Source organism: Varanus komodoensis, unplaced genomic scaffold, assembly GCF_004798865.1.
Source record: "Varanus komodoensis strain SLA01 unplaced genomic scaffold, ASM479886v1 scaffold17, whole genome shotgun sequence".
In the NCBI taxonomy this organism is placed as follows: Eukaryota; Metazoa; Chordata; class Lepidosauria; order Squamata; family Varanidae; genus Varanus; species Varanus komodoensis.
The window spans coordinates 16854477-16877685 of NW_025335505.1; the positions used below are offsets into that span (position 1 = coordinate 16854477).

The window sequence follows — 23209 nt, forward strand, 5'->3', positions numbered from 1 at the left end:
AGAGTCCTGAGACCACAAAATTACTTAGCTGTATATGCAATCCATGTTCTGATATGTATCACACTGAAAGGGTGTCTTCTGAGTAGCCAACCTTCGTACCTCTTCCTTTCCTCAAGAAAGGTTTCTGTCAGGAACAGGTCTTCCTAAAGATTACATAGCAGTGCTAGGGGCAGGTGGGATACTAAGATGCAAGTGCAGAGATCTGCTGGTAGGAAAGTTTGAGTTAAGAGCATTGTATACCAATGATTCTTTGCTTCACAAAAGCCTGTGTGCTGATGTTATGAAGGAAGGCTTCATAACGTAATGAGTGACGGACTACTCCAGAGCCCCAGTCTAAACTGATGTTTTACTTGTATCTTCTAAATCTATGCTATATACAGGTTCTGGAGACATATACTGTGATAACAAGAACAAGAGGAGGAAGGAGAACCTGAAACATTATAAATAAATATAAGTTGCATGATCATTCTACTTTGCTGAAATATATATTTCACCTTCATAAACATCTGTGCCTTTTCTCCCAACAAATGCATGAAAAAATTGCTGACCTAGAATGCATGACAGAGATCTTTTGGGACTTAGCCTACTAAAAATGATTATTAAGGCTTGTTAATTGGTTCAATGAGTTCATTAACTTTAAATTGTCTTGCATACATCTGAATTAGAATGCAGTATCACAGCTTTCGAAAGAATGTTTCAAAACATGCAGCTAAAAGTTACAGAAAATGTATGTCCCTTCTATATATATATATATATATATATATATATGTATGTATGTGTGAAATTGTTCAGTGCCTCTTATAGTAGTACTGTCCTGAGACTTGTGATAGGACAGTATAAAAAAGATTTTGATGAATGAACGAATGAGATGGTGGAATCTCTTTAAGTTTCATTGATCTGCCTCATTTTGCCCCAGAATTGCAAATCATCCTTGCATAAGCAGCGGGTCAGCTTGCGCAACAGCACTGATAGGATGGTGCAAGAGAATCCGTAGCAAGTGTTAACGTCTGGACAATATTTTTCACAATCCAGAAGAATCTAATTGTAAATCTCACTACTTGTGTATCCAATGGTGTTGTCGCAGTTTATATTAGCACCAGTACTGGAATGAAGTAACCTCTTCATCTCTTTCTACAGGTAGCTTTTGGAGCATTTGGAGCATTTCTGATGCAGGCAGATGGCTTTCAGAAAATTGCAACAATTCAGTCTGGCTCAGGAAGAGCAAAGTTACTCCAGAGCAGTTGGGTCCACAGAGCTGCTGGAATTTTTTGAAGGTCACTGAAGTCTTTGTTGGGATCAAAGGACAAATTAAGCCCCTACCCATTTAAGAAATGGCTTTAGGAATGGTCAGATAAGATGTTCATTAGAATGTCTATGGGTCCTAATAGCAAAGTCATTTTGTGCCCTATCTCTCACGTTGTGTGTATGATGGTATTATATAAAGATATTGATCTACTATATTGCAATGTATGACATGGATACATATATTTGAATTGTATTTATTATGCATATGCACAGTTGATACCCTGGCAGTTACATTTTGTGCTGGGTGCACTTTCTGTACACTTTGCAGGAGCTTAGCCTGGATATGAATTACTAGAGCAAGGTCCTCTCTGATCAGATAAGGCCATAGTTGGTGTAGTGGCTGGAAGCAGAAAAAGACACTGCTCATCACCAATGCCATCACCACTACAAAATAGCTATGAAAATGGGTTCTCAGTGGTGCTTGGCTGAACTGCTTTTGTGTTTTTCCACTTGTTTCATTACTTCCCAGTGAATGAACCTTATGAATGTCACCCAAAGAAAAAAGGATGCTTAAGAGAGATTAAATCAATGAGTTGTTTCCTGTCTTGACCCAGCCATTCACAAAACAACCAGCCACAAAAGCAAGACAATTTCCCTAAAATTGTCAGAAAACCATCAAGCCACCAGACTCTCTAAGGAAACCATCCTAAATGGCAGTCCCACAAAGGCAAGGTGAACATCTAACTTTTCGACCTCTCCCACTCTCAGATCATTCACTTCCCATCCAAAATAAAGCACTGGTTATGAGTGTGCCCTGAATCACGCATGGGCCTAGCTATTACTTGGGACAGGGTCGTGATTGTTCTGGCAGCCATGAATTCTTGAATTTGCTCTTGTCAAGACACTGGAGGTTGAGGGCACCAAAAATAGCAAGCCTCAGGGACGTCTAAGCACATCAGAGATTGCTTCTATCAACTCACAGTCAGCAGGGATTATTCCTGTAGAGTTAGGCAAGGATACTCTTTAGCCGCATGGTGGGCACTACCTCAACAGACTCTCTATCCTGTCTCAGGAATTCAAATCTAGTAGAATAACAGACAGAACACCTAGAAAAAGTGATGGTGTCCAGACAAGCAATGGCAACACCATTGCTGTTTGCCTATTGGGTATGCTGCTGCAATTCACAGACACAATTGAGAACAGTTCTGCTTCCAACCCTCAGGTCTCTGTGATGCAAGCCAGGTAACTTGCTGATTCAGTATGAAGTCCTAGATCACAGATATTTTCTCGTTAAATGACATGACATTTAAAAGTAACTTCTTAAGACCCAAAGGAAGACTTGAAAGGCGAATCTGGGAGACCAGCTGGATGGAAAACTAGATGGAAAAATAGTCCTTAGTTGTCTAAATCTTCTTTCATCTGGCACATCAAACAACCCTGCCAAGTCTTCCCATTACCCAAATGCTATAAATGATGTTCTCCATCTCTCCCATCCGAGCTGAACATACATCTATTCCCCTAGACATCAGCTTAACTATATTGTTCCATTGAAAAACTCACCATATCACTGTGAGTTTCTGGCAATTCTTGATAGGTGGAAAATCCCTACCATTTTAGACCCAAACATAAATATGAACGACTGTTACCTTAGTTGCAAACCCAAGGCTCAACCCAAAGAGGAAACCTTATTTGTTAATATTTTTGGGTGCATCTTGCTGCCCATAGCAGGTTTGGTAGTGTATAAACACACACAGAGAGGCCATTCTTCAAAGAAAAGGGGGATTCCACCCAGATCCTACCATATTCCTAGAAAGGGAAATCAAGAATATACAAACTCTTGCTGAAACAGAAGGTACAATGAAAGCCTTAGGGGGAAATTGCACATCCTTAATTGATTAATTTCAAGAAATACCTCTTGAAAATATATCTGTTTGTACAGGCTTGCCCTGGCTTGAAATAGACTGTGACACTTTGGTTTATTGTTTCTGCTCTGACATTTTAAATTATTTATTATTTTAAGCTTATGTAGTACAGGGTTTTAATTTTTTTGTTGTGTGTGCATGTGTGCATGTGTGCATGGATGTGTGCATGTATAGACACATGCATGCGCAAGCTGCTTTGTTCTTGTTACATGTTATAAGTTCACCTCTGACTTATGGTCACCCTATTAATGAATACCCACTCAATTGTCCTGTCCCTGCCCCTTTCTCCGCTCTTGTACACTCTTATTTTGTCTTCAACTAGAGATATTATTACATACAATTTGGATAAAATACAAATAGGCTATTGGGACTCAGGTAAATGTGGCCTTTGCTGCAAAAATCTTGGGGTGGTGGAAAACACCGGGTAAAGCTGCTGCCAAAACGGTATGTCTGAACTTGGATTAAGGCCGGAATGCCACCAGGAGGTGTCCATAAATTGGACATTATTTTCTAATATATGTGATCTTTCTATTTTTGACAGTGTATGTCTCTGTGTTTTTGACAGCAACAAATAACCTGTACTAAGGCAACAAATGTGCCATGCTCTAGGATTAGTAGGACAACTGTATATGACAACCAAATAAATAGATCAAGAGTTGAAATATCCAGATGTCTTTGAGGATATACAGTGAACACTGCATCAAACTTAACTGAAAGGGCAAAAAATAGTGAAATATGTGCCTTGCAAACTTCCTATAGTCCTAAAGAAAACATTAGGGAAGCACATGTACATTTGCAGTTATTAAGAGAAGCCCAAAATGGGTTCATTATTTAGTATTAATAAAGAAGAAATATGAGTATCTTATATGGTGCCTGGATCAAAAACAGCATGGGAGAACTTTGTAGGTAGATTTATATCCAGTCAGGCAATACTGGAAATTCATCTGAGATCCCTGTAACAAAAACTAACATTATGGGATGTTAACTTGATCCAAGGATCTGGACACTTTTAACAGTAATTAAGGAAGCTCCAGTGCTTCAGTATTTTGAGAACAAAAGACATACAAAAGTCTCCACAGATGCCTCTAGAGATATCTGTAGTGCAACGGCTACAATCCTAAGCAATTATAGGAGAGTAAGTCACAATGAACACAGTAAGACTCGATTCTGAGTAAACAAAAATAGAACTGCACTGTTAAGCTTTATGACTAAACATTCCACGATGCTCAAGGAAAAGGCAGCAGAGAAACAACAAAGGACAGAAGCTACACAAAAAGAGATGATGAAATATAGCTCTGGATTTCAGATATTTGTCTATTATATCTTCTTTGCCAGAACAAGCTACAAAAAGAATATTGCTTTCCTTAACATGTTATGTAATAAACATTTGTTTAAATGACACAATAACAGGAGGTATTGGTCTGCTTCCCCATACTCTCATCAACCCACAAAAGTGGACAGTAGGCAGATGTCCTAAAGTAAATTTCCCTGCTTCTTTCTGGATTTATTAGAGAATTTTGTGAGCTGAAAACGCTTTCTCAGCAGGCAATTGACATTTCTTCTCCTGCAAATGTTTAAACAATCAAGCCGGAGCTCCAGTTGGAAGCATTGTAACACCTCCCAGTTCAGGCCTGGCATTAGAGATGAAGGTTAATTATTGGAACTGCAAAACACAGGTGCTAAATGGTTCAAGAGCCACTGCTCAAATAATTACAGCATTCCTGACAGGAGGCAGGAAACCCCTGCTCAAAGTGGGTTTCGTATAACTTCCACCAATTGCAGTTGGAGATCATGGACCTTTCAAAAGGCATCCAGCAGTACATAGCCAACTACTCTCAGCTGTGACGCTCCCGGCTAGGCTTGCCTTTTTAACATCATTTGACATAGGCTGACACTGATATTATTACTGCTACTGCTACTTTCATTTCATAACCAAAGCTCTCTGCTATGATCTCAGGCTGCAAAGTAGCCCAAGAAATTCCACACAAGGCATTCTAAGAGAGAAACCTATTTGTGCCTATTTCTAGGACACTGCTTATCCCTTTGAAGGACTGGGCAACACATGACCCACATGTGCCCTGGTACTTTTGCACAACCACCACCACTATGGCAGTGGCAAAAATCAAAGCAAACAAACAAACAAACAAACAGCCTTGAAAGCATGTAACTGTGTATAAGAACGTGTGACTTGCCCATCTGCCAGGTACATTTTGAATTGTCAATAACTCATTTTTATTTTACGATTCTTAATAGAAACACCCAGGGCTATGTTTATACAATGAAAGAATATCAATACAATTACAATTTATTTTAGGACAAATATATTGTTCAGATTTTTATTTATTCAAGAGGGGGATGCAAACCTCCTGGATTATGAAAAGTGCAGGAGTTGCAGTTGCTGAATAGATTAATAAAACAGAGAATACAGTCATCAGCAATGTGGATAATGGGAGTGGAAGCTCAAAGAATCTTTATGGGAATTATAACGATAACTATTTTCATATGCAAAATGTTAGAGAATATACCAGTCCAGGATAATGTGTAAGTACTGTGCAGTGCTTTCTGAAATATCCCCCCAAAGAAGGGGGGGATATTTAAACACTAGCTGGAAATAGTAGATATGATGCTATTATGGGACTAGGGAACCATGGAAAGTGAATGTTCTGATGTTGGATTACAAGTCTTCTCATCCTTCCTTATGGTTAGACTTGCTAAAGTCAAGGAGAGTTGCAGTCCAACTTCATTGGGAGGGCCACATGTTCCACATGATATTGTTAAAGGCTTGAAAGTGGGGAACTAGAGCTTGAAGAAAATCCATAAAAGTGGATGGGGCAGGTGCCTCCAGGTATGCAAGGGAGCACAAACCACACCAAGGAATGACCAGTTGAGCTTATATGAGCCAGGAAGACACAGGCAAGACTGATTATTACTCTGGCATATTCCACCCTGAACTGGAAGCTTTTGAATCTCAGCCAAGGAAACTACTTCAACCTAAGATGCAAACCTTATAACCTGCAACCTTAATTGCCCACATGGCACTGCAACAGATAGATTCCAGAGTTCCTAGTTTTAACTGATGCTATGCAGAATGAACTTTCAGTTTAAATTAAAAAATTGTGGCAAAAAAGCCTCCAGTGAATTGTGGGGTGGTGAAATTTGTTGGACTAAAAACTCACTACTGCCACTTTCCTCCAGAAGTTTCCTTAAGAGTAGTGCAACATCATCACAAACCATAATCCCAGGGGTTACACTGTACCAGAGGAATGGGAGAAATTATGGCTGCTTATGGGAATCACTGGATTTTTCCTCACAGAAGCCATATGTTTTTTTCTGCACCTATCCTAAATTTGTCCCTCCCACCAAAGATGCCCAAGTTGGCTTATGAAAAAAGACCAAGCCGAATCGCCTTGCTTGATCACTAGCCAAAAAGCAGAAATATTACCTACTGCAACAGTAGCCCAACCTCCTCCTCCTTTTTTTTAACAAGTAGGTTCCACAGCAAGTTCAAGTTGAGAGGATGGTTTTGTAATGGATACCACAGTTCATGCCCAACTCATAGTGGATCTGCATGGACTGAGCTTGGTAGCAGGCAGTATGGATGCCAGCATCTCCAGACAGCATGAAAAATGGTCTGAATAACAGCAGTTTTAGTCCCCCAAATCCCTAGGGCATTAAATTGGTTTTTGGAATTGTCAAGATCTGAATTTCCAGTCCTAATGTGATTTCTGGTACCTGGATTACTTTTGGGCCCCAGTGAGGTAGTGTGAGAGAACCTCTACCAGTTAATCTAGTATTTAACATGTCAGAGATTAGCCACTGTGAATTATCTATCTGATATGGTGCATAAGGATTTCACTATCTGAATTTTGGTTCAAAACAAAGGTTTTGTGTTTTGGTGATCAGACTGCCACTGCTACCTCAGGTTCATACAAAAACAAAAGCCAAAAAAACAAAAGTGGGGGGAGGGATTTAGGGAATACCCTGCAGTGTTATCCAGATGGGGCAGGCAACAGTTCTGGAGTAAATGCAATCTGTGGGAAATTCTAGCAGTACTGGAGACAGGGATGGGTCATTTGCTCTCAATGCATTGTGGTGGAAACAGACGCGATTTTGTGTCTGTGTGGAGGGATTTTGATCACAAAGGGTGTTAATCACCTTGGCACTACAGCTGTTGCAATCAATTTCTTAGCACTCCCCACACAAGGAATCTGTATTTTCATTCACACACTCACACACACACACACACACGAAATATAGCATGCCACCACTTGAAACAGTTCCATGTAGTTTAAGCTTCAGGGCCATTAAGATGCTGCAGTACACATTATTGCCATGAGTCCTCTATCCAATTGTGTGAATTCTGCCAATGGCTGGTTTGGATTTCATGCCAACCTCATCCAATTACCTTCCCCCGTATTTCAAGCCACCAAGATACCTCAGATTACCACAGTGGTGGATGCAAATATACAAGCTTGTGGTAAAAGTTGTGCTTACTTCCTCAATGGGTTTTTTAAAAAATTGGGTTAGGTGGAGGGGATTTTAACAGGGGAAACAATGTCAAGGAAACCCCTCCCTCTTTTCAAGCAGACTTTTTATGTATTTATTTTTATTTATTTATTTTTTAATTTATATCCTGCCTTTTTTCTCAAAGGGCTCAAGGCAGCTTACATCATTCTCCTCCTCCATCTTATCCCCGCAACAACAACCCTGTGAGGTAGGTTGGGCTGAGAGTCCATGACTGGCCCGAAGTCACCCAGTTGGCTTCATGGCTGAGCGGGAACTAGAACCCAGATCGCCTGAGTCCCAGTCCCATGCTCTTAACCACGACACCACACTGGCTCTATGGTGCTAAGGTTGACAGAATTGAGTACAGAATTGATGGAGGGGACCATCAACCACAAAAGCTTATACCATCAATCTAAATAAATATATTCAATTAAAAAATATTGTGGGACTGCTATTTTTGCAAGCACAAAGTGACCTAAGCAAGATAGTTTTATCTTTATTTCTAAAGATTGTTGAGCAGAATCATAAACTTGAATCTTAGTCATTCCTAAACACATTGAAGCCAATATAGTTAGTAATTCATGATTCTCTGATTTCAATGGCTCTTTCTACATATGACTAAGTTCAAAACAAAGCTCATGTAAACAAACCATATGGGAGATCTTTTCTTCTTCTTTCCAAATGGATTGTCCCTTACAGCACTCAAGATTCTTGCAAGAGAAATGTCTAGTAGCCTTTTCAGTTATATTCATGTTAATCTTTCCATGGAAGCAAAGCAGATAACCATCTTTTTGGTGGGTAGCATTTTCAAAGCTTGGATTGGAAAATTATGTTTATAAGACTTCCTAAGAAAAAGGTACCCTTGGGTACATTGTCTATTTCTAGTTTCCATGAGAAAGAGAAAAGGAAAGGGGAGGGAGAAGAAGAACAAAAGAGGCATCTAGATATAATGAAGATAAAAGACTTAACACTTATGTAAATGAAGAAAAAAGAAGAACTGCAACAAAGGAAACAGTGGTGTTTGGGGAGGGTATGATGTAGTACCACAACTTGTTGAAATTTTAAGTCCCTAATGATTTCACTAAAAATACACTTCCCATTTACTAATTACATTATTAGCTCCATCCATAAATCAATTAAACTGGGGCATTTGGATTTAAGCTGATTCTACAGACTACAGTGGAACTAATTCAACTAAATCCAAGTATTCAGTTTAATTAGTTTGTGGTATCTGTAAGACCCCATCAAGGAAGTTACAAGAGAATCAATTATAATAATTATGTTCCTGCAAGAAGTAAAAGTCTTTTAAATTGGAGGAATTCTGTCTCCCTACCCTTCTTTATTTCAAAATTTGTAAATGTTGCAATCAACATTACACTAAGAATTAAGAGGAGAAGAGACTGCTAAATTGAAAATTAATTCTATACCAAATCTATACCATGTACGTTAGGATATGAATGGAGATAAATAAGGCATATCCTATGCCTTAATAAAATATCAAGGTTTGCACATTAAAGAGTCAGAAAGTGACAGCAAAACACCTTACTAACTGTAATTAGAGATTTTCCTTTCCTTTTCGCTTTCTGCATGCGTGCGCGCGCACACACACACACACACACACACACACACACGGTTATAGGATCTGATATAGGTTTATTCAGTGGAAGATAATGCCTGTTTTATTGTACAGTGTGTGAAAACACTCTTTCCTCTGCCCAGTTGGTGACCCTATTTATTTAAAATATTTGTATCCAATGTCTCAATGTACTTAAAAAAGTCAGTCTTTTGACACAATGGTAACAAGAACAAACAAAGAAAAATGAGAACAAAAAATCAAATCACATTATGAGACCTATCAGAATACAGTAACCATTAAAATTTCCCTTAATATAGGAGAAGAAAGGGAAAAGGTAAAATGTAAGCGCTATTTGAAAGATTAACATTTCTATTTCAAATATATCAGTGAATGAATGTACTTGTGCCAGCTTACAACTAAGTTAAATTAGGGCATATGTGCAACAACCAACTTCAGCACAACCAGCATTGAAAGTTATGAATGGTATATGCAACTTTGGATCAATTTGAACATTGCCACCTATGAATAAATAAGTTATCAATGTTGCCGACTCACACGTAATTTAGGAGATGGTTTATAATTGCAAATTTAAGAACCGGATAGCAGTGTATGCTTCTTTAACTTTTCTAGACATCCATTCTCTCACTCCCTGTTCGACCTGCTTGGCCTAAAATGATCCAGAGATCTCTGTGTGGTCACATCTGTGCCAATAGTTTTAGTCTTCACAGGAGACTTCATTTCAATGGAGGCAGCTAATGTAGCCCTTTGAACTCTGATTGGCTCCTTTCATTTAAAAGGAGAAGGCATAGTAAACAAAGGACCCCCACTATGCATAGGTGTTATGCATCTGGAAGAGATTGCTGAATTGTCTGAACCCAATTCAACCTCATTATTTGCCATTTCACTGGAATAATATCAAATTTTAACAACAAAGAGATATTTTAAAATACATGATTTTCAAAAGAAGGAACAAGGGAGTGCATGGTGCAGTTCAATTTTATCAACAAATGTTTCTGCTTCATTTATTTAAACGGAAATCATTATATCAGAACATCAAAATACTGGTGAATTTTGGTGAAACAAAATAATTGGATACCAGCTCACATAAGTCAAAGCATGGATTCTGATGCAGAAAAAACATGGGAGAAATCCAGAGACTGTTGAAGTGCCATGGGAAGAAGAAGAAAACTGGTGACAGAAAGGGATGCTTAAATATCTTTTAACAGGTTTCACTGTGTTGTGCTCCCAGACATGACCAGAAAGAAACCTGAAAGGAAAAAGCAGGCTAGCAAGGGGTTCACAGCAAAGCAATAAAGGGTAAAGAATATTTCTCACCCGCTACTTCTCACCTGCAGATCCCCTCACTTTAGTATGCTCAGGCACATATGAGCCTGGGAACATGATAAAGCTCCCTTCAAGTATTTGATTTTTGTAAGTGCAGAGAGTGGTAGAGTTGTGTATCCTGGCCCTTCCCCTCCACCAGGACCTTTCCATGTTTGATGTATTATTTTATTGTCTCAGCCAATTACTGTTGCTGTAATACTCTGGTGTAAACTATTAGAGAAGGTCCAAGTCAGAGCATGCACTTCCCCAGGGCCAGCCCTCCATCTCGGGTGGAGATTGGGAGAGGTAGATCCCATGCACCCACCACGAGGAGTGCTAGTACCATCTCCACCACTGCCCTCTGCCTATCAAGGTGAGGCATACCTGGATGCTCTGGAGAGCCCTGCTGGCCATTGAGCCCTGTGGCAAAAGCAGCAGGATAAAAAGCCTCTGGAACAGCTGTTACCATCTACCCTGTGCTGAGGAAGACAGAGGGGGTGAACAATTCTGCAGAGCTGGGTTGAGTGAAGCAAGGGAGTGCCTGGCTATCTCCCCAGTGACCCCTTGGGATGAGGCATTGGGTGGGCAGTGCAGGCTGGCCTTACTGCCTCACTCTGACCAGTGATGTATTCAGGGGAGGTGACTCTGGATATCCCCTGTGCTGTGTGGCGGAGATGGCTGCCTTGATGTCTTGCTCCCCTCAGTGGTGGCTTGTGCTACCCCACCCTGGGCAGGAATCTGCGGCCGGCGGCAGCTCACATTGTCTCACACCCAAGCAGCAATGCATAGCAGTGACTCAGGCTCTCTCCATCTTGGCAGTGGTTTGTGTTTCCCCACCTAACAGCAGTAGCAGCGCAAGTTCCTGACAGGAGCCTTTCCCGCCTCTTAAGCAGAAAGAAGTAATCTGCCACTACAGCCCTTCCCACTGCCAGAATTTGCTGTCTACCACACTAGCTAATCTTAAGGGAGTTCACATATAACAGTCTTCTTGTTATAAGGTTTTGGCTCCTTCCGTCATTGCATGGAGCAGTGTGAAAGCATAAAAAAATCTTTTTCAGCAAGTAGTCATGCCAATAAATCTGATATTTCAGTTTATTTTCAACCAAGCAGAGCACATGTTAGGAATAATTAAAGTAATAAATGCATAGTACATGTTTGTTTAAGAGTGACAAAGGCATCTATTTTCCATAGTTCTATTACACACTTGCTTAGAAATTCTGCTTTGGTTCTCAAGGGATAGAAACATTTCAGCAATGAAGAAATGTGCAATGCCAAACAACAGGACAGGAGGAAGATGCTTGGCCAGTTTTGTTGTAGCCGTAAAATGATAAATCATCATCACACAGACTGTCAGAACAGTCCAGCCTAGCATCAGAAGTCTCACTTGAACAAGGAATACATTGTTTTCTTGAAGCCTGAGAAAATCTAGAGGCAGCAGTTATCTAAGCAACAGTCTGCATGCTTGTCATAGATAACACTGGGAAGAAGTTACAGCAGACGAAGACATGACACTATCCACAAGAAAGAAATTCTCATGTATTTGAAAACAGCCACTCTTGTGCATGCACACACACACATGCACCCTTTAGATACTTTGCAAGCATACCAAATACTAACACAAGCAAAGTGATCATGAAGGAACCATAAGATGCTATAATGATGATTTTCTCAAACAACTATACATAATTTCTTATGTTAGGCATTAAATGAACGCTTACTCATGTGACTTAATGAAAAAACTTCCAGCTTTAGGAAATGAATTGTTGTTTAGATTCCTGAATTTGTTTGGTGATTCTGTTAGTTCTGTAATGAACTTAATTGAATGTTCTGGAATATTATCATATTTATGTTTGGTGTGAACCCACTTGGGATGTAATCACAGTCAAGGGGCATACCTCACTCAACTTGATTCAAAAACCTTATGATATTTTGCCAGATATGATGTGGCAACCGAGATACATCCAAGAATAACAAGACCATCAAACTGATTCTCCAAAAGAAGGCACTTCACATTATGACCTACTGATTGTTGCAGAAACTCTTTCCATACTGGTCTATATACTAATTATTCTGTATATGAAGAGCAGCAAAACTACTTGAGGTGCAAATTTGCATATGTGAAATAGTATGCAGAGCCCATAAGTGTGACTATAGTCCTTCCTACCAAACAGCTGTTGTCATTAAATGCTGTTATAATTCACTGGCTGGCTGGCTGGCTGGCTGGCTAGTTCTAAGAAATGTTTGGTGTTTGGTTGAGAACAAGCTTGTGGGTACTTCTGAATGAATGACCCAGCCATGAAGCTACAGGAAAGACAGCAGGCAGGCAGGCAGGCAGGCAGGCAGGCAGACATGGTAGCATTGTGTGAGGACTTGTGGAGGGAGGTCTACAGACTGCCATGGTTTTATGTATGACAGTGTTGCAAGAATAGTACCCCTTGTCATTGTCCTGTCAGTGGAACAAGAGAGAGAGAGAGAGAGAGAGAGAGAGAGAGAGAGAGAGAGAGAGAGAGAGAGACAGCAATTGCCTCTTTAGACAAAAAAATCTTACGAAGTCTAGATGTTCTTCACAGAAAATGGTTTTCAACAAACAGAAAAAACAAGTTGATAATAAATGATGTAGATTATTCAATCTATAGCCTACCTTTCTATTAAAACAGTGCTCAAGAGAATAAATTACAGAAAAAATGCTGAGGTTTTAATTAAATAATCAGGTGAAAGGCTTTACGAACAGAGAAAAACAAACATATCACAGGTCGAAGTGACATCTTTATGACCTGCACTGGCATTCTTGTAAACAAGAATCACAAGTATAGTCCATACCATTGCATTCAACTAAATGTATATATTGGTATCGGAAGCAGATTTTATGAAGCAGAAATCCATAGGTGTACAATTGTTGACTTACAAGTCCAATGCAAGTACTTGTGATGCATGCAGATATATATTACTCCCATATTATTCTAGTTTTTATTATTTTCATAGTTTGCCCAATAGTTCAGAATGTTAGAAAAGGTATACAATCTACTCCATCATTGCTCAGATTCGGGGAGAAAATGGGCTACAGCTGAGGCAGAGCAGCTTACAACAGTTTTGAAATAAGGCCCACTGTTACTAGCACAAACAGCAAATCAAACAAACATAGCAGAGATCTCTAAACAGCTGTTGAACAGTTTAGTGGAGGAGGTGAGCCAAGTTAGGATTGCAAATCAAATGAAACCATGCCAATTCCTCTTCCTCAATCTCTTTTGGACATACACACATGTACATGGAGTAGCATATCACACCCAAAAGCATATGTCAGTGCCTTACACCCCAACATGTGCAAACATACAAAAGATTATGTCACTTGAAAACATGCTGAATAACTTGTGACGTATAAAAGTATTCAGGAAAATGCCACAAGAAAACATGCCGGACAATGCGGAATCATATTACATAAAAACTTGTAGCTACAAGTTAGGCACAAAAATTAAACTCAGATATGAAAAAAATCCTGTACATTAGACTACAACATTATATTCTAAGTTATATTGTATTACCATTATACTGTATTACAAGTTATTTGGAAAATAGCATTATAAACTTCAATATTACATATTATGCGGTCATTGCTACACTTTTCTTATAACAGTTTTGTGAAGTTTAGGACAGGCCTATATTGAGGTAGCAATTAATGTGGCACTGTATCAGTTTTTCCTTTGAGAACTATGCCAAATTTGGACATCATAGATCTAATGTTTCTACACATGCATCCAAGTATCCTGAGCACTCCAAGATTTCCAGATGAGTCTGGACGGATGCTTTGAGCTCTACAATGAGCTCTACTTAGGAGCACTACAGGCTGCAATCCTGTCCTTTCTGGGAACAAAACCAGACAAATATAGGATTGTACCTTTTTTTCTTGGCACTCAAAGCACCATTGCCACTGAGTTTGTTGTCCAATGTATGGAGCTGTTCTCACCAATTCTAGAAATGAAATTTTACTTAACCTAAAAAGTCACCAAACATTCACAATCACTCTGAATCAATCAATATTAACATTATTTCAATACTGAAGAGCAATAAATATGACCACATAATATGTCATTAGGATCATTGTTTGCTAAGACAAAGGATCTACATATTTTATTATCATCCTTCAATTTTAAATAAATCACCAGATACTATTCCAGGTATCATCTTACTCTTCTCTTCCCATTATTTGATTTATATTCTGCCTTTTCTCATAAGAAGCTGGGGCCTGCCATATGATCTGATGTACATATTTTCCAATACCATAGAAATACCTCTTCAGATGTTTAGCTTGTCTATGCAGAAGAGGATGTTGTGGGAAGTGGATGGGAAGAGACAAAGAGGCCAAGCCTGCCAAGTTTAGCTTGCACATCTGAACAAGTGATGGTTGTGGCTTATATGAGGGGCGTTCAATGTATTCTTGGTATCGGGTTCATTTGCTATTAATGTGGGTAATTTAATTATTTCATTAGGTAATGACACTATCTGAGGGTATACATGCAAAATTTCAAATTAGTGTGATCATTAATTCCCTAGTAATCCTCAGCGAAAGACTATCATAATGACTGATGTGACAATGTTGAAGAAAATTGAGCACCACTCTGTGATTAAGTTCCTTACAAAACAAAGAAAAAGTCAAAAAATCATTCACAATGAGATGGTGGCTGTTTACCAGGACTCTGCACCTTCATTACCTACTGTTCAAAAGTGGTCAAGTGAATTTAAAAGGGGCAGAGAAAGCACTGAAGATGACCCTCGCTCGGGCGGGCCAGTTACCGCCACTACGAAAGAAAATGTGAAAAAAATTGAGAAAATTGTATTGGAAGATGCCCAAATAAAAATCAAAATGTTAGTCGAGATGACAAACCTATCCATTGGTACCATATTTATTATTTTTCATGACCATCTTAACCTTTCAAAGGTCTGCAAGATGGGTGCCGTGAATACTCATGGCACCTCCGAAACAAGTGCGAGTTGAGTGCTGTAGGGAGTTTTTAGAGCTCTGTGGTGAAGATCCATCGAGTATTTTTGACCAGATTGTTACTGGCGATGAAACTTCGGTTCATCACTATGACCCTGAAAGTAAGCAGGAGTCCATGCATTGGCATAAAAATAGTGCTGACCCTCCAAAGAAATTCAAAGTCGCTCCATCGGCTGGAAAAATCATGGCCACAGTGTTTTGGGACTCAAACGGAATTTTATTGATCAAGTACACGAAAAAAGGTGAAACCATAAACGCAGCCTCTTACGCAACCACTCTGCGTAATTTAAGAGAAGCAATTAAAGAAAAAAGGCCGGGAAAACTGACTGCAGGTGTGTTGCTTCTTCACAACAACTCGTTCAGACAGCGCGTGTTTCGAAGGCTGCTGTGCGAGACTGTGGTTTCGAAGAAATAAACCACCCACCCTATAGCCCAGACCTGGCCCCCAGTGACTACTACCTATTCCCAAATTTTAAAAAAGATCTTCATGGAAAGCAATTTTCCGATCATGCAGAGCTCAAGGCAGCAATTAATGCACATTTTTTAGACAAGGAGGAAGGGTACTTTTTACAGGGAACGGAAAAGTTAATTTCTAGATGTAATAAGTGTATTGACGTTATGGGGGATTACATTGAAAAATAAAAAATTATTTCAATTTATTATTCCTTTTTCTTCATGCTGATACCAAGAATACATTGAACGCCCCTCGTACGGCACCTCCACAGCCAACAGGGCCTGCACAAGTCTACCTGGCCTGCACGCCATTTTCCTTCCTTGCCTTCAGCTAGAGGCTGGCCTGGTTCACCCTTGCTTTGTTGCACCACTTACTGGCCTCCTGCAATTTGGGCAGCTGCTGGGCAGTATTGCTGGCATGCACCTCTATTTGTAGCATGTGTCCATACTTCTCTTTCAGGCCTCAAGTACAGTAACTGGGATCCAGGGTGCATGTTACTATTTGTTCAAGGCTGTGCCTTCTGGACCCTCCATGTGTTGTTAATGCTGAGGATCCCAGGAAAAGAACAGTCTATCTGGCCTCATCAGTTGACTGCCAGTGGCAGGGGTGTTGTGTGTCTAGCATATTATTAAACTACATTTTATATGAACTCTTATAATACCTCCTAAAAAAAGGTAAAGGTGGTAAAAGGGGGGAGGGAAGGGGAAGGCCCCCACATTCCTGGCCAACCACCAAAGTGCAGCAATAGTTTCTTCCACTGATGAGGGAAGAAATCCAGGCATTTCAGCAGATACATTGACATGTTACTAGTTATAGCATGTCTAGGACCCAGTGGCATGACTGGGCCTTATCTGGAAATCATGCCAAAGAGGGTTTGGGTGATTGGCAGATTAAGCTGAGCAAGTCATCTTGCATTTTACAACCCTTAATACCAGAGCTTGTTGAATGAGGGAAATAGGAGATTCTGCTACTTCTGGATGATTAAATGGAAAGCCATTCCCTGAGATAGCTGTTTCCCTTCTATGTTGTTTATATGGAGAAGAGTGGGTCAGTTAGGAACATGAGGGTAAACTAGCTTATACTGGCTTTCTGGTCCAGAACTGTGTTATGGCGGACTCTTCTAATCTCATAATACAGAAGTTACTGCCAAGTCAGTCTAAATTGCTGCTCATGCTGCCTAATGAAGACATCCCCATGTTCCCAGAATGGTTGCTTGGGTTGTGGGACAAGCAGTCAGGTTTTTGGGGATTTTTTACCATCTCAGTATCTGCGGCTTTGTTTCACACAGCCACACTAGTGGCCTTTCAAAGCCTTGCTTATCTCTGAATAAGTGGCAAACATGCAGAAGTAGCCAGCAGGAGATTCAACACTGGTGAAGGAAAGTGTTTGACTATCTATCTATCTGATTTATATCCCACCTTGTTTCTTTTAAATAATTCAAAATGGCTTACAGCATTCTCCTCCTTCTGCTCTCAATCTTATCCCCACAACAACCCTGTGAGGTAGGTTGAGCAGAGAGTCTGCGACTGGCCCAAAGTCATCCAGTAGGTTCCATGGCTGAGTGGGGACTAGAACCCAGACCACCTCAGTTCTTGTCCCTTAACCACCACAGCACAGTGACTTTATATTTACATGAGGGGAGACAGGAAGCCAATATTGCCCTCTCCATACTATTTCTCCAGACACCCACATTCAGAATCTAGAAGTTCCATATAGGTGTCCATCCCAGTACTTGCAAACACAGGTGGTGAGTGCTGAAACAACTGGGGTACATAACTGTCTGGCTAGAAGGTGAGGATACACAGCAATATTTTATCATATTGCATTCCTTTGCCATCTAATTCACTTCACACAAGCTTTAAATATTCAAAGCTTTTTTTTACGGTCACCAAGTAAAGCTGCATTTCCACATAAGCAAATATGTTCTTCAGTGAGTTCAATATGTTATCACAGTAAAAGAACAGTTGCTCCAGTTAAAGCAAATGCCACAAAGAAGTAAGATAGATAAGTTCTAATTCAAAAATTACAGGGAATTTAAGGGAGGTCAGATTTTCATTTCCAGCATCAGGTCAAGCACATTGGTCAGTCGAAGCACCCAGGATTTTGAAGTGTAGGTCAGCAGCTTATCTAGTAGGCAGCACATAATTAAATTTCACTTGACTGGATAAAGGTTTTGGCTGCCAAATGAGAAGATTTCTTCTAGCATAATCAAAAGGACTTGTTTAAAGCTTCAGTAATAACAGCTTCCTTTTAAACAGAAAATTTCATTTTCAAGTGTGTCATGAACTGACACAGTGTCATACCTGTGTAAGACTTGGAACAGATAGCAATTTCCGACTTAGGGTGAAATCTCTTGCACATCAAGTTGCACTAAACTCAGTAAGTCTTAATTTGTATATGCATATTTAGAACTAGTCATTTATATTTTTATCACACTTTGAAATCATATGTTTGTGTAGATGTGTGCAATATATGACTGCACAGCTCATTATAAACACAAGAGATTCTTCTGTATACTGTTAAGAGAAAGAGCTTTGAGCCAAGATGCCTCTGGATAAAATGTCTTTCCACCTCACAGATTAGTCTTAAGGCAAGCCACTCATACCTGTATAACAGGTATAACATACCTGTATAACAGGTAAAGTCTGGGGTGGGGGAGAAGGGTTCATGAGGTTCATAATGCTGCCATTCTTTATAAAGGTTATGTGGAGCATGAATATTTAGACATGCAGTGTGGCTTGAATATCTGTGAAAATCAAAATATAAATACTACAGAAATTGCGTAGCTAAATTAAAAGTCCCATTGATTTCAATAGATGGGAATTAAGCATATGCTTAATTGTCCCATCAAAATCAATGAAATAAAGATACTTAATTTGGACTGGATTGTGCTCCAATAATTGTTGTTGTTGCATGTGCAGAGTTTTCAAAAAGAAAAGTAAGTAAACCAGCCAATGGCTTTATCTATGTGCAAATAGGGCCACAATTTCTTATTGGAGTCCTTGAGAATGAGACATGAAAAATGTATCTAAGTGCAGGATGTCTTACACACTGCTATGTAGGCCATAATCCAGTGTGAAGTATTCCTACATATGCCTTGTTTAGAAGGATAAGAAATTTTAAGAGTAAAACTGTGTTCATTTAAATGAAACTATTCTAGGTAACAGTTCCTGTTCCATTGTGACCTTTTATCCCCAATATAAACCATAAGTATCATACATGATTTAAATCAGTACTAGCCAGAATTGTTGATCATCTGTAAGAGTTAATAACTGGTTGCCTGATTGTCTAATAATGCCTTACACAAGATATATAAATAAAAAAATCTTTGTTAGCTTACATTCAGTGCCATGCACCCCAAACCAAATGTCTTCTGTTAAAAAAAAAAAGAAGAAGAACAATTCAAGAAAAGAATGGTATGATGCCTTTTAAACCCAGGTTCTGAAGCAACACATTTGGCAATTTCATCTCCTGAGCTTCAGCTACCAGATACCCTCTGGAAAACAAGGTCTGTAAATTGTGTTACACAACAACTCTGGACTCCCTCAGATGGATGTGTGAGAAGAATCCGATACTTGATGCCACCCGCTTCAATTTCTTCCCAAGTGTTTTATTGATACTCAGTGCAGCAGTGTGAGCATTTCTCTGACTCTGGTTCCTTTCCTTTCATGAGCATGATCATCACTGAGTCCTACAACTCAATACGTGTGGAAATCAGTGAGATTCAGGCTGCAGTCTTATGCACACTTGGAAGCAAGTCCCAGTAAACATAACTACATTTTTCCAAGGGGCCAAGCATCATACTGTTAATGATTAAGCACCTGTGATTATCTGTCATTGTGAGCTAATGCTGCAATCCTGTAAGTAGTAAGTAAGTAGCACTGAAGTAAGCAGCCCTGAGCTCCACAGAGTAAACATACATACTATTACACTGTGAATCAGTATTTATTCACCATTGATTTTCTCTGGACTTAAATGGACCTCCATTTCCTGTGAAAAGTCATTTGTAATCTAGTCCCACGTTTGAGTGATGGGACACCCAAGTTAAAATGTGAATGTAAAATATAAAGAATGCGCACAGAGACACCCATACAAAATTAAGCTATTCCTGAAAAAGTCTCATCTGGATCCAGGTTAGGTAACTACAGACCCAGGCCAACATCCCCTTCTTTGACAAGGTGCTTGAGTGGGTGGTGGCTGAACAGCTTCCGACACTCTTGAATGAAACAGATTATCTAGATCCATGTGAGACAGGTTTAAGGCCTGATTTGGGAATAGAAACTGCCTTGGTTGTGAGATTGCCATTGATGGGAGAAAGGGAAGGGGAGTGCAATCCTGTTGATTATCCTGGACCTCTCAGCAGATTTCAGTACCATCAACCATGGAATCTGGCTGGCTGGGCTAGGAGCGGCAGGCACTGCATTGCAGTGGTTCTGCTCTTTCTTGACCAGCCAATTCCAGAAGGTGGTGCTGAGTGACTATTTTTCTGTGCCATGGCAGTTATGTTAATGGGGTATCTCAGGGTTCCACTTTATCCCCCATGCTATTTAACATCTACATGGAATCAGTGAGGGAGGTTATTCAGAAGTATGGGCTGAGGTACCACTTATACGCAGATGACATTCAGCTCTACCTCTCTTCATCAAACCAAGAGGCATTGGTCACTTGAATCAGTGTCTGAGCATGATAATGGATTGGATAAGGACCAACAAACTGAGACTCAATCTAGGCAAGATAATGTTAGTGGTTGAGTGATATTGTTGTTCAGTTGAGTGATACTGTGCTTCAGACAGTTTAAAAAGTCCAAAGGTCTATATTGCTTCCATAGACAATGGAACTGGGAGTACCACAGAAAGCCAGAAATTTTGAATGGTTCTATTTGTACCTTTGTTTTAGTATCATATAATAAACAATCTCATTGAATTAGAAGGAGAAGGAGAAGTGCCTGACATTGGGAGGGCAATCACCCTCCATTTTGCAAGCGTGAGTTGCACAGCCCAGAGTTGGGACAGCACCATGAGAAATGCATTATTATATATTTTATACTTTCATAATTTTAAAAAATTATTTCCTACATAGTTTCTAATTAACATAATGTTTTAATAATGATTCAGAATATCATAGCTGCTCCTTTTGGTAGCTCTCTACAATTCCATAACACAGCGAGGGCAGGAATTGTTTAACTACTTGTATTATGCCATTACCTCCAATTTTCAGAGTTCCATCATGCACAGGGAACTGTGCAAAGTAATAGCTGTTTCTATCCCACTCACTACAGAGACCGAGACAACTCTATGTGAGCAATAGGAATGTATATACAAGGTTGTACTAAATAATTCAGCAGATTGGACAGCTCCTGCCAAGTTTCATGTACACACTGGGTTGCTGGATTTAGACTGAAGTTGTAGCTACCTTCAGCATGTGGTGTAGAAAAGAAGTAGGAAATAAATGATCCAAGGCTTACAAGAAGCTAGTGAAACACTGTGCCAGGTGGTTTCCTAGATTTCAAAAGACTAGTATATCATGCTTCTTATAAATAAAGCTGATGTATTTTGAGTCAAACTATTCCTATACCATGTTCAGTGTTATCTATGTGAGTGGCAGTAACTCTCCAGGTTCTCTAGCAGAAACTTTTCCCATTATCTGCTGTGCAACTCTTTAACTGCAGACGCTAAAGACTGAACCTACAAGTTTTTGCGCGCAAAGCATGTGCTCTGCCTCTGACCTACAGACCCCTGATCTTGTTACAGCAAGAATGCATTTCCTTCTGCTAAATATCTGAGAACCCTTGTGACTTACTTATATTTAACAGCTGAGAAAAAATCTGGAATAAGAATTCAAATTAAATGCCCATGTTCCTTTTTCTGATTCTAATAACTTCCCAATGCATTTTATGCAGTTTCTAGCATATATGTGTACATACAACAAAATATGTCCATGGGATGTTATAATCTACACTTTATTTATTTATTTATTAATATTTATATTCTGTCTATTTCTTTTCAGGGAACACAGGGTGTTTTATATCATTCTTCTCCTCTCAATCTTATCCTCACGACATTACCCCCTGTGAAGTAAATTGGACTTAGAGTTTATGACTGGCCCAAGTCACCCAGTTGGCTCCAGGGTTGAGAGGGGACTAGAACCCAGATTTTCTGAGTCCCAGTCTCATTCTCTTAACTACTACTGGTTCTCAACTGTGGATAGACTTTAAGATGAAAAAAATGGTGGTGAATCCAATCTATTACTGCCCTTGCCCCATACATAACTAGCTTGCTATCCTCTAAATGACTTCAGGATTGGAGTTAGCATAATTAGGGATTATAGTACATTTTCATTGTTTTTAAATATATGTTTTATATGTTGATCCTTGCTTTGCATCTGTAAACTTTGACATTTTGTCTATGAACAAATAAAACCCAATTTGTAAGGCATTGGAGAAATAATGTATTTATGGTATTAGTAATATATTTATCCCTTGTGCAGTTGTTTTGGTCTTGGTTATTAGAAGTAGTATATTTATTTATATCCCACCTATTCCCAGTGTTGTGAATCAGGGGATTCCAATTAAAACATTCATAAAATTGTACAAACATTAAAATAAAAATAAATTGGTTAAGCATTAAAATTATCAAAAATGCCAAATTAAAAACGCTAAAACAATGCAACAGAACAGAACTAGACCAATGAAAACTCACAGGCCCAGACCATTCCCAAATGTCTACTAGAACAAAAAGGGTTTTTCCAGCCTTTGGAACATAACAGGGATGGCACCTTTTCTAAGTCACAGGGAGATTGTACGCAACACAGGGCTTTGACATTCCAAAAAATTATTCCACAATTTTGACCCTTCTCATTCAATTTGACAGAAAATAAATTACTTTAGGGGAAAAAAGTCAAAGTAAGATAAATTCCTAGGGGTTGCATTCAGTGTTTTTGTGCTTACCTTACTTATGAGGTGGCCAAGTATGTATGAGTGTCCTGTCTTTTAATGTACACTCATCTTTCTAGCAGCCTGTAGTTTCTGCAGGTTTCTGTACTTCAATTAAAGTCCAGGGGAAGACATCCCAAGGCAAGTCCTGTCATAGAGATTTTTGGGGGATCAGGAAGTACCAGCAGCTTGGGACACTACAGGGTAATGGACATATGTGCAATAGAAAGAAAAACACACAAACACTCGCAGCTACCTT

The 23209-nt window shown here is 39.4% G+C and overlaps 1 protein-coding gene across 2 annotated transcripts in view; it reads right to left on the reverse strand.

The window, feature by feature from the left end:
• NETO1 (neuropilin and tolloid like 1) overlaps nt 1-23209 on the reverse strand; it is a 108362-nt gene that overhangs the window by 44712 nt on the left and 40441 nt on the right. The gene's annotated exons all lie outside the window — the stretch shown is intronic.